Raw genomic sequence first — 12,937 nt, 5'->3', positions numbered from 1 at the left:
TCATCCGCAGGTTGCTACCATACTGATTAACTAGGTATCCTGCAGATCACAAGAGGCTGTTCAGTGCCTGTCTTTGACACAAAGATAAAACCCCATGTGGATAAATACAGTTCCCGCTCACTGTTTCTAAACAGCTGATTACCTGAATCGAGTGTAGGCCTTCTTGAGGCTTGGTGGGTTGTTCGCATGTCCATAAACTTTGTACAGACTACTGTATTCACGTGACAGAAATCGCTCTACATAACTGTGGTAACAAACTACCAACAGGCACTGTGATTGTCACACTTAAATCCTTTGTCCAGATAATCTAACCTGTATTTGTGACCTGGCTGTACTCATTCGATATGACTGATGGTTAATGTAGGTCAATACAGGCTAAGGTAGCTCTAACTGCCATAGAGTGTTGTCCGACTTTATCACCGACGCCAGCCTTACCTATCGACCCCGATGGCTCAGCTGGTAGAGTGTCCACTTCGGGGGCGGTAGATCCAGGGTCAATCCTGGGGTCCGGTTCAACCTAAGACCTTAAAAAAGAGAAAGTTGTAGCTTCCTCGCTGGCGTTCAGCTTTAAGGTGATGGTGCAATGATTGGTTGACCCGTATCAGTATAATGGCTCGGGTTTGGCGGCTTACTTGCCTTCGGTAAGTTGCCTCAGTGAAAAAACACTAGATAAAAGAGCAGTGGGAATCAGTCCTGCAACAAGCAGGCACATGAAATGCACTCTAAGGATTCCTTCCTCACCATATGACTGAAAAAAGTACAACGTTAAACCCAAGGCACTCACACTCTCCAACCTCATCCAAAATATCACAAATGTAGTCTTCCGTTCGGACGATTTGAGAAATAAAATCACATAGGAGGCCTAAATCTAAAGCAGATAAATATAGTAGTACCGGTACACTTATCTAAGTTGTTTTTCTATTCTTCTGTTCACGGGTCCATTTGTCGCTGGTGGAATATAGTACAGCGCTATATGTCCCCTTCCTGAAATAATCACGACGTACCACTTGAGAACGGTTCGAAAGTACAATTTACCATAAAGACCTAGTTTTACTACAAAAATATTGTTGGTTTAACCATGCGTTCCCACATCGCCCCTACGATAAGGAAAACATCTGTATAATTGTTTTGCAAGAACAACTCAGACCGTTTTTCTCACGAAAGACGAAGTTATCAAAACTGGCCCCTGAAGACAGATACCAGGTTTTGAACCAGGCTATGTTAGAGTCAACATTTCATAGCAGATTCTCAACTTAAGTTGACGTTATCAATAGTTACATTGATCCATACTAGATTAGACTGTGAGCCGCGGTATGGTCATCTGATCTATTATTACATTTCAGCAATATACCAGACTGTGAGCTGAGGTAGGGTGATGTGATCTATTGCTACATTTCAGCCATATACCAGACTGTGAGATGATTTATGGTCATGTGATCTATTGTTACATTTCAGCCATATAACACTTTGTAAGCTGAGGTATGGTGATGTGATCTATTGTTATATTTCAGCCATATATAAGATTGTGAGATGAGGTAGGGTGATGTGATCTATTGTTACATTTCAGCCATATACCAGATTGTGAGGTGAGGTATGGTGATGTGATCTATTGTTACATTTCAGTCATATACCAGATTGTGAGGTGAGGTATGATGATGTCATCTATTGTTACATTTCAGCCATATGCCAGATTCTGAAATGAGGTATGGTGATGTGATCTATTGTTACATTTCAGCCATGTACCAGACTGTGAGATGAGGTATGGTGATGTGATCTATTGTTACATTTCAGCCATATACCAGATTGTGAGATGAGGTATGGTGATGTGATCTATTGTTACATTTCAGCAATATACCAGACTGTGAGGTGAGGTATGGTGATGTGATCTATTGTTACATTTCAGCAATATACCAGACTGTGAACTGAGGTTTGGTGATGTGATCTATTGTTACATTTCAGCCATATACCAGATTGTGAGGTGAGGTGTGATGATGTGATCTATTGTTACATTTCAGCCATATATAAGACTGTGAGCTGAGGCATGGTGATGTGATCTATTGTTACATTTCAGCCATATGCCAGATTGTGAGGTGAGGTATGGTGATGTGATCTATTGTTACATTTCAGCCATATACCAAATTGTGAGCTGAGGTATGGTGATGTGATCTATTGTTACTTTTCAGCCATAAACCAGACTGTGAGATGAGGTATGGTGATGTGATCTATTGTTACATTTCAGCCATATACCAGATTGTGAGGTGAGGTATGGTGATGTGATCTATTGTTACATTTCAGCCATATAACAGACTGTGAGCTGAGGTATGGTGATGTGATCTATTGTTACATTTCAGCCATATACCAGATTGTGAGGTGAGGTGTGATGATGTGATCTATTGTTACATTTCAGCCATATATAATATTGTGAGATGAGGTAGGGTGATGTGATCTATTGTTACATTTCAGCCATATACCAAATTGTGAGCTGAGGTATGGTGATGTGATCTATTGTTACATTTCAGCCATATACCAGATTGTGAGGTGAGGTATGGTGATGTGATCTATTGTTACTTTTCAGCCATAAACCAGACTGTGAGATGAGGTATGGTGATGTGATCTATTGTTACATTTCAGCCATATACTAGGTTGTGAGCTGAGGCATGTTGATGTGATCTATTGTTACATTTCAGCTAGATAGCACTTTGTGAGCTGAGGTATGGTGATGTAATCTATTGTTACATTTCAGCCATATATAAGATTGTGAGATGAGGTAGGGTGATGTGATCTATTGTTACATTTCAGCTAGATAGCACTTTGTGAGGTGAGGTATGGTGATGTGATCTATTGTTACATTTCAGCCATATACTAGATTGTGAGCTGAGGCATGGTGATGTGATCTATTGTTACATTTCAGCCATATACCAGACTGTGAACTGAGGTATGGTGATGTGATCTAATGTTACTTCAGCCATTTACAAGATTGTTAACCAAAATATGTTGGAAGTTATCAATAGTTACGTTTTAGTCTTAGTATTTCAAATTATGAACTATGATGTGATGAAGTTACCTACTTACATTTTAGTCACATACTGCACTGTGAACCAAAATATGGTAGCGTTACATACAGCTTTAGTTACATTTTATACCAGACTGTGGAGTTGCATGTATGTTAAAGCTATCTACACAGCTACATTTGATCCCATTTACCACACTGAGAACCAAGATATGTTGGCAGTTATTTTATCAACAGCTATATTTCAGTCATATGCCAATCTGTGAACTCTGGTAATGGTATGATAAAGTTATCAACAGCCACATTGCCGTCATGTGCCAATCTGTGAACTGTGGTAATGGTATGGTAAAGTTATCAACAGCTACATTGCCCTCATATGCCAATCTGTGAACTGTGGTAATGGTATGGTAAAATTATCAACAGCTACATTGCCCTCATATGCCAATCTGTGAACTGTGGTAATGGTACGGTAAAGTTATCCACAGCTACATTTTAGCCATATGCCAAACTGTAAATCAAGGTATGGTAAAGTTATCAATTCCGGTAGTTACATTTTATCCATACCAGACAGACAACGAAAATCTGCTGGAATTTATGATAGTTACATTTTAGCCATTTAACATATTGTGAACAAATCTATGGTGAAGTTATTCATAGTCAGTCATCCATATCCAAATGACAATGATAGCAGCCAGCAATACTGAAATTAAATACTACAGGTAAGTGCACATAAAATTGCATAAAATGTTTGGGGAGTAATCAATGTATTCAACCAAAAATTAATAAACTTACAAAGAGTATTTAGAGATTTATCTCCTTACATCAGTCGTGAAACAATGGGGATATCCGACAGCATTGTCACAGAACAATCTCTGCGGTTGAGGTTTTTCACACATGAGCCCATCATGTCACGTTATACCAGAGATAAAACAGTACGGCTATCTGACCTTTGATTATGCAGGACAGTCTTGATACAAAGTGTACATTCTTGCCTTGTATCTTATCACAAAAGTAGATCACCAAAACTGACCAAAGGGCACAATTAAAATTCAGGTATTATTTCATTACTATATTTCAGAATACATGTAAATAGATGTAAATATTCTTTGTGTGACAAACAATCATGTTTACAAAAATAAAAAATTGTCACTGATCAGCATGGCCATACTGCGCATTACACAGAATTGTGGTAAAAATTTAAATGTAGGAAATTACACCGTAGCCAGTCAATACACGATTTATGATATAAAATCATTTATTATACTCATCAGTTCCGTAAATAATACATATCCATAAATCTATCTACAGTAACATGGTGTGATTGTACACGGAAAGATGATTCATGATGACTGAATTCAGAAACAATACCCTGCAAACATCACAACACTGCCTAGACATGTAGCAATGAATCTGAGCACAGAACTTTCTTTTTTCATTGGAACATGATCATAGAAAGTTTGTACACCTTTGCTTATTTTACTTTCAAAATTACCAAAAAGTTGACTGAGTACATGTTAGTTTCTTGCAGTCCAGAATAGTTCTTGTACATGCAGATAAACAAAAAAAAAAAACAGTTCTTCCGGTGTATTTACATCTTCAGTCCATACAGTCAGCCATCCAGCCAGTTATCCACCTGAACTAGGGGACAGGTGAAATGGAAATTTACTACTTGAACTTTCTTTTTTCAAGAATTTTAACACATCCTGGATATCCTGCTCAAACAAAAAGACCTCAAAAAATTCCATTTTCACATTTACGGCCCTCATCCTGCTTCAGACCCTCAGTAAGTTTGAAGACCCAAGCCCATTGACATGGCATCTCGTCTGTGGATATTGCTGATATGGTGATGTGAATACCACGGGGGTTAGCTGCTGTCCAGGAGAATGTACCAGTGTAGCCCAGCTACTGGCGACCTACATACGTGGCGACCGTGAACTGGTGAACTACACACATCGCAACTGTGAATTGGTAAACCACACATCAGGGGACTGTGAACTGGTGACCTACACACATATGGACTGTGAACTGGTGAACTACACACATGAGGACTGTGAACTGGTGAACCACACATCAGGGGAGTGGGGGCCTCGGTGGCTCAGTTGGTTGGCGCGCTATCGCGGCGTAATGACCCAGGAGCCTCTCACCAATGCGGTCGCTGTGAGTTCAAGTCCAGCTCATGCTGGCTTCCTCTCCGGCCGTAAGTGGGGAGGTCTGGCAGCAACCTGCGGATGGTCGTGGGTTTCCCCCGGGCTGTGCCCGGTTTCCACCCACCATAATGCTGGCCGCCGTCGTATAAGTGAAATATTCTTGAGTATGGCGTAAAACACCAATCAAATAAATAAATAAATAAATCAGGGGACTGTGAACTGATGACCTAAAGACATGGGGACTGTGAACTGGTGACCTACACACGAGGACTGTGAACTCGTGACCTACACACATGGGGATTGTGAACTGGTGACCTACAATGTTACACATATGAGGACTGTGAACTGGTGACCTACTCACATGGGGACTGTGAACTGGTGAACGACACACATGGGGACTATGAACGAGTTCACGAGCGTGTGAATGATCATTTGTCTCTTCTATGATTACGTGTACCACAGACTTTTTCTAAAACATTTCTGTTCATGAATATTTGCTACATGTAGTTTGATTGTTGGACACAACGAATAACAACACAGCATTCTGGACAGTACAATCAGCGGTACAGTTAAGGCATGTTTGCATTCCTGTGCCCAAAGGACTCACAAGACCCCAGGTGTGACCGTGTCACTCTGGAATGCCAAGGGTTTTGTCTTGTATATGGCATCCTCGTTCGCTCCAGCCACTGGCCAGTCTGGCGAAGTCTTTCTTCAAAGATAGGGTTAATTCTCCCCGAGGCTTTGGGTCACACGTTCATCAACATATTTCCCCAAGTGCTGTCAACATGAGCATCTACATGTAGCTTTCAAAGTCTTCAGAATGTCTACATACCCCTAATATACCTAAACAATGAAAACATTATTAATAACTGAGAAAGAATTTTAGATTCAAAATTCTGTAGTTTTACCTGTGGCTGCAAATTAATTAATATATGGTATATACACTACAGAGTAATTTATTTATTATTTGATTGGTGTTTTACGCCGTACTCAAGAATATTTCACTTATATGACGGGAGCCACCATTATGGTGGGAGAAAACCGGGCAGAGCCCGGGTGAAATCCACGACCACTCGTAGGTTGCCGCGAGACCTTCCCAATTACGGCCGGAGAGGAAGCCAGCATGAGCTGGACTTGAACTCACAGCGACCGCATTGGTCATTACGCTGCGCTAGCGCGATAACCAACTGAGCCACGGAGGTCCTCCTCTAGGCTAAGCCTACCTGATTGCAATGGGCAGGGTAATGACAACTGTACCTACCTAATTCAGTAATCAACTGTATGATTCACTCCCACTATTGGTCATTTCGTTGTAAAACATTACAATTTTTTACTGAGAATTCTTATCCGTGTACACCTTTTCTGTAATGTTAATCCCATTGTAAGCCCATTGGAAATCAGTTGAAAAGCTCACTCTGCTAAACAGAAAGGATTTTGACCAAAATACCACAGTGCGTGTACCTACATGATTGTAATGACCAAGGTTTTGATGCCTAACAGACTGTGATAACAAGGGGTGCCCACCTGACTGTGATAACTGGGATGCCTACCTGACTGTGATAATAAAGGATTCCTACCTGATTGTGATAATAAAGGATGCCTACCTGATTGCGATAACTGGGACCTCTACCTGACTGTGATAACAAGGGATGATTACCTGACTGTGGTAACAAGGGGTGATATCCTGACCGTGATAACAAGGAATGGATACCTTACTGTGATAACAAGGGATGATTGCCTGGCTGTGATAACAAAGATTGCTTACGACTGTGATAACAAGGCTTGGGTCTGACTGTGATAACAAGGGATACCTACCTGACTGTGATAACAAGGAATGCCTACTTGACTGTGACAACAAGGGATGATTACCTGACTATGATAACAAGGGATGCCTACCTGACTGTTACAACAAGGGATGATTGCCTGACTGTGATAACAAGGGATGATTACCTGACTATGATAACAAGGGATGGTTGCCTGACTGTGATAACAAGGGATGCCTACCTGACTGTGATAACAAGGGATGATTACCTGACTATGATAACAAGGGATGATTGCCTGACTGTGATAACAAGAAATGCCTACCTGACTGTGATAACAAGGGATGATTACCTGACTGTGATAACAAGGGATGATTGCCTGACTATGATAACAAGGGATGATTGCCTGACTGTTATAACAAGGGATGATTGCCTGACTGTGATAACAAGTCATGATTGCCTGACTGTGACAACAAGGGATGGTTACCTGACTATGATAACAAGGGATGCCTACCTGACTGTGACAACAAGGGATGATTACCTGACTGTGACAACAAGGGATGATTACCTGACTATGATAACAAGGGATACCTACCTGACTGTGACAACAAGGGATGATTACCTGACTATAATAACAAGGGATGATTACCTGACTATGATAACAAGGGATGCCTACCTGACTGTGATAACAAGGGATGATTGCCTGACTATGATAACAAGGGATACCTACCTGACTGTGACAACAAGGGATGATTACCTGACTATGATAACAAGGAATGCCTACCTGACTGTGATAACAAGGGATGATTGCCTGACTATGATAACAAGGGATACCTACCTGACGGTGACAACAAGGGATGATTACCTGACTATGATAACAAGGGATGCCTACCTGACTGTGATAACAAGGGATGATTGCCTGACTATGATAACAAGGGATGCCTACCTGACTGTGACAACAAGGGATGATTACCTGAGTATAATAACAAGGGATGATTACCTGACTATGATAACAAGGGATGCCTACCTGACTGTGATAACAAGGGATGATTGCCTGACTATGATAACAAGGGATACCTACCTGACTGTGACAACAAGGGATGATTACCTGACTATGATAACAAGGAATGCCTACCTGACTGTGATAACAAGGGATGATTGCCTGACTATGATAACAAGGGATACCTACCTGACTGTGACAACAAGGGATGATTACCTGACTATGATAACAAGGGATGATTACCTGACTGTGATAACAAGGAATGATGGCCTGACTATGATAACAAGGGATATCTACCTGACTGTGATAACAAGGGATGCCTACCTGACTGTGACAACAAGGAATGATTGCCTGACTATGATAACAAGGACCCAGCTGGTTGTCGGCGAGGCTGTAGATTGCCGGCTGGATGCAGTCCATGCAGCATCGTTCGAACATCTCACCGTTAGGTCTGCCTGCATTCTCCAGCTGGTTGTCGACGAGGCGTTGGATTGCCGGCTGGATGCAGTCCATGCAGCACCGTTCGAACATCTCACCGTTAGGTCTGCCTGCATTCCCCAGCTGGTTGTCGGCGAGGCGGTAGATTGCCGGCTGGATGCAGTCCATGCAGCACCGTTCGAACATCTCACCGTTAGGTCTGCCTGCATTCCCCAGCTGGTTGTCGGCGAGGAGGTAGATTGCCGGCTGGACGCAGTCCATGCAGCACCGTTCGAACATTTCACCGTTAGGTCTGCCTGCATTCCCCAGCTGGTTGTCGGCGAGGAGGTAGATTGCCGGCTGGGTGTAGTCCATGCAGCGCCGTTCGAACATTTCACCGTTAGGTCTGCCTGCATTCCCCAGCTGGTTGTCGGCGAGGCGGTAGATTGCCGGCTGGATGCAGTCCATGCAGCACCGTTCGAACATCTCACCCTTAGGTCTGCCTGCATTCCCCAGCTGGTTGTCGGCGAGGCGGTAGATTGCCGGCTGGATGCAGTCCATGCAGCACCGTTCGAACTTCTCACCGTTAGGTCTGCCTGCATTCCCCAGCTGGTTCTCGGCGAGGAGGTAGATTGCCGGCTGGGTGCAGTCCATGCAGCGCCGTTCGAACATTTCACCGTTAGGTCTGCCTGCATTCCCCAGCTGGTTGTCGGCGAGGCGGTAGATTGCCGGCTGGATGCAGTCCATGCAGCACCGTTCGAACATCTCACCGTTAGGTCTGCCTGCATTCCCCAGCTGGCTGTCGGCGAGGCGGTAGATTGCCGGCTGGATGCAGTTCATGCAGCACCGTTCGAACATCTCACCGTTAGGTCTGCCTGCATTCCCCAGCTGGTTCTCGGCGAGGCGGTAGATTGCCGGCTGGATGCAGTCCATGCAGCACCGTTCGAACATCTCACCCTTAGGTCTGCCTGCATTCTCCAGCTGGTTGTCGGCGAGGCGGTAGATTGCCGGCTGGATGCAGTCCATGCAGCACCGTTCGAACATCTCACCCTTAGGTCTGCCTGCATTCCCCAGCTGGTTGTCGACGAGGCTGTAGATTGCCGGCTGAATGCAGTCCATGCAGTACCGTTCGAACATCTCACCGTTAGGTCTGCCTGCATTCCCCAGCTGGTTGTCGGCGAGGCGGTAGATTGCCGGCTGGATGCAGTCCATACAGCACCGTTCGAACTTCTCACCTTTAGGTCTGCCTGCATTCCCTAACTGGTTGTCGACGAGGCGTTGGATTGCCGGCTGGATGCAGTCCATGCAGCACCGTTCGAACATCTCACCGTTAGGTCCGCCTGCATTCCCCAGCTGGTTGTCGGCGAGGCGGTAGATTGCCGGCTGGATGCAGTCCATGCAGCACCGTTCGAACATTCCACTGTTGGGTCTTCATGCATCTCACAACTGGATGCCGTTGACGAGGTAGAATGCCAATGGTATGCAGTCAGCATAATTCCAATATTCTGTTTTTATGTATCCCTCAACTATAGTATGTTTCTTTTAACTTGCAGCATATATTACGTTATGTCGTAAACTCATCAATACCCGCTAACAAAATTGCATTTTATAGGTGGCATTTACTGGACGTCCTTATTACTGCCCCCCCCCCCCCTTGCCTCGCCAAGAAAGCCATTTTATAATTCATAATGTTCAAAAATTAATAAACTTGTTTTTGAGACTATTGTTCATTCCCTCATTCATCATTTATGACACTTTTGTAGAAACACAGGTGTATATTATTTATAGAGTGAGTGAGTGAGTGCTTGGGGTTTAACGTCGTACTCAACAATTTTTCAGTCATATGACGACGAAGGAATCATTAGGGTGCATGTACGTGTAATGTGCCTCCTTGTTGCAGGACGGATTTCCACCGCTCTTTTATTTAGTGCTGCTTCACTGAGACGACTTACCAAAGGCAAGTAAGCCGCCCCGCCCGAGCCATTATACTGATACGGGTCAACCAGTCGTTGCACTATCCCCTTCATGCTGAACGCCAAGCGAGGTATTATTTATAGAAGAAGGGGTCCTACTTCTTGTAAGCAATCGTGTTCATTTCAAGCATCATAACGCGTCATCTGTTTAAATAAGTATTCCGTTCACAATACGAACTGGCATTATACATATTTCTTATTGTCAAAATCTGAAAACCCCGACGTCAGACAAAAAAGAAACGTATCTCTTTAATCATGTACTAAAATGTAAATCATGTACTTTCATGACGGCGGGATTTCCTTCCGTGATTAACCCGTAGTATCAATACTGTCGTCATTGGCCTTTATAGTAGACAGGTGTCATCCTCGGCTAATACTGTCGTCATGAAATTGGCATTTACAGTAAACATGCAGCTATCATCATCGGGCAATACTGTCGTCATCAATTGGCATTTACAGTATACAGGTGTCATGTTCGGCCAATACGGTCGCCATGACTTGGCATTTTCCATGGTCATACCTTATGGTAATTTTCTTTTTATTAAAGTTGGAGTTGTACGTGGGAAGGTCTGCCAGCAACCTGTGGATGGCCGTGGGTTTTCCTCGGGCTGTGAGTACGGCGTCAAACACCAATCAAATAAATCAAATAAATATTGGAAGTATTGGAAGTTGGAAGTGTAAATATTTCTGAATCTGTATAATGAGAGTATTCCAACTTGTTTCAGTATCATGACTGTTTTGCATTGTAAGGACTAATGATAGTGCCAAAGTGATAAAAAAGATAATGCAGGCCTACATATAGTCCTACATGTATGACACGAGGGTTTCTTTCAGCGCGTACGGTAATCGGCACGGCACGGTAATCAAAACATAGAGGTTTATACGACATTAAAGTGTGCGGGCTAAGACTTTATCAGAAGAAAACAAATATACCTTGAAAAAATATATCTTAATGTGGCAATGAAGTTTTATTTGCCCTGAACGACTGCTTCTTCTACCAAGGAACTCAGATGTTGTGGCGGCAACGCAACCAATATATCTTTCGCGAGCTATGTCATAAACTCTGTGACGTGGGCACAAGACATGGGATGCAGAAACGGTAAACTATTACACAATTATCGAGCACCGTTCTGGGTTACTTGGTGAGATAAGTAAAAATTAAATCTTCAAATCCATTGGAACAGTTTTAGATTACTTGCTGAAAAATTACTAAACATTAAAATCCCTCAAATTTGTTCTGTATTAATTGGTCTGGGATGAATGAACATCCGATTCCATTAGAGCGGTTCTATGTCACTTGATCAGTCAAATGCTGGCACACATTTTTGTCGGTGGCATTTTATTAGTTCAGTTATAGTTTTTAATGGACCGAGTACTACTTACTATTTATTTAGTTTAGTATGCTTAGTTTGTGTTTGACGCCGTAAAAGAATATTTTACCTGTGTGATGACCAAAATTATGGGTGGAGGAAGCCTGGACACGTGAGAAAACCTTAATTCTCAACTAGACCCACTCTTCTACATGTATTCGTATATCGAAAAAGATGCAGACTATTGAAGAGCTGTCATGTTGTCACAGAGACGCACGATTCTATCAAATCAGCGCTGTCACATGACCTGCGGTATACCGGTCACGTACATTCAACACCTACTCGATCAACAGTACACTTTGAATGGCTGTCCCCGTAGTACTGCTGCTGTGTTGTGGGCTGGCGTTCGGCCAGGCGGTACGGTACGAGCCTAACTGGGCCTCCCTTGATCAAAGGCCTCTGCCCGACTGGTACGATGACGTGAAGTTCGGGATCTTCCTGCACTGGGGCGTGTTCTCCGTACCGGCGTACGGTTACCCATCCTCCTTCCCCGGAGCCTGTGAGGCGTGGTTCTGGTGGCTTTGGAAAGGTGCCTTAGTCCCCCAGTATGAGAAGTTCGTCGCTGATAACTACCCACCCGGGTTTTCCTACGCGGATTTTGCCCCTCTATTCCGTGCCGAGTTTTTCGATCCAGCCGAGTGGGCCGAGATTTTCCAGGCTTCTGGGGCGAGGTAATGTATGAGTTAACATAACGTTATAATCATAATAATTGTATGTGACAACGCAATTTTTAATTAAAGATGCAATTTGTAATAATTATTACAAATTGCCACTGCCAGAGTTGCGCTATTGCGTTAGCGCAATTTGTTATCACACAATTTGTAAAAATTTTACCCATGCGATCATTTAATAATAAGGGTGTGTGATGTTTACTGTGAGAGCGTCTGGTGGTTGTTGTGGAGGTTTTTGGTGTCCTCTGGAAGAATGCATGATCGTTACTGCGAAGGAGTATGATATTAACAGTGAGTGATAATAATGTTTGTCAACAAACGGGAGAGTGTGATGTCTACTGCCAGGCTTCATGATGTCTACAGGGGCGTTTTCGGTGTTGCTTTATGCAATTTGTAAAAAAAAATGTCCACTCCCAGAGTGGCTTTATGTAATAACAATTACAAACTGCCACTTCTAGAGTGGTTTCTTGTATTAAATTATAACAAATTGCAACTACCTGTGTGGCTTTTTACAATAAGTCATTCCTTTCAAAAAGATGCTGAAAAGTTTCATATAAGGATGACCAAGCCTAGCCTGACAGATATCACG

This window comes from Liolophura sinensis, chromosome 1, assembly GCF_032854445.1.
Source record: "Liolophura sinensis isolate JHLJ2023 chromosome 1, CUHK_Ljap_v2, whole genome shotgun sequence".
NCBI classification, from domain to species: domain Eukaryota; kingdom Metazoa; phylum Mollusca; class Polyplacophora; order Chitonida; family Chitonidae; genus Liolophura; species Liolophura sinensis.
Note: the sequence above shows the minus strand (reverse complement) of the source record.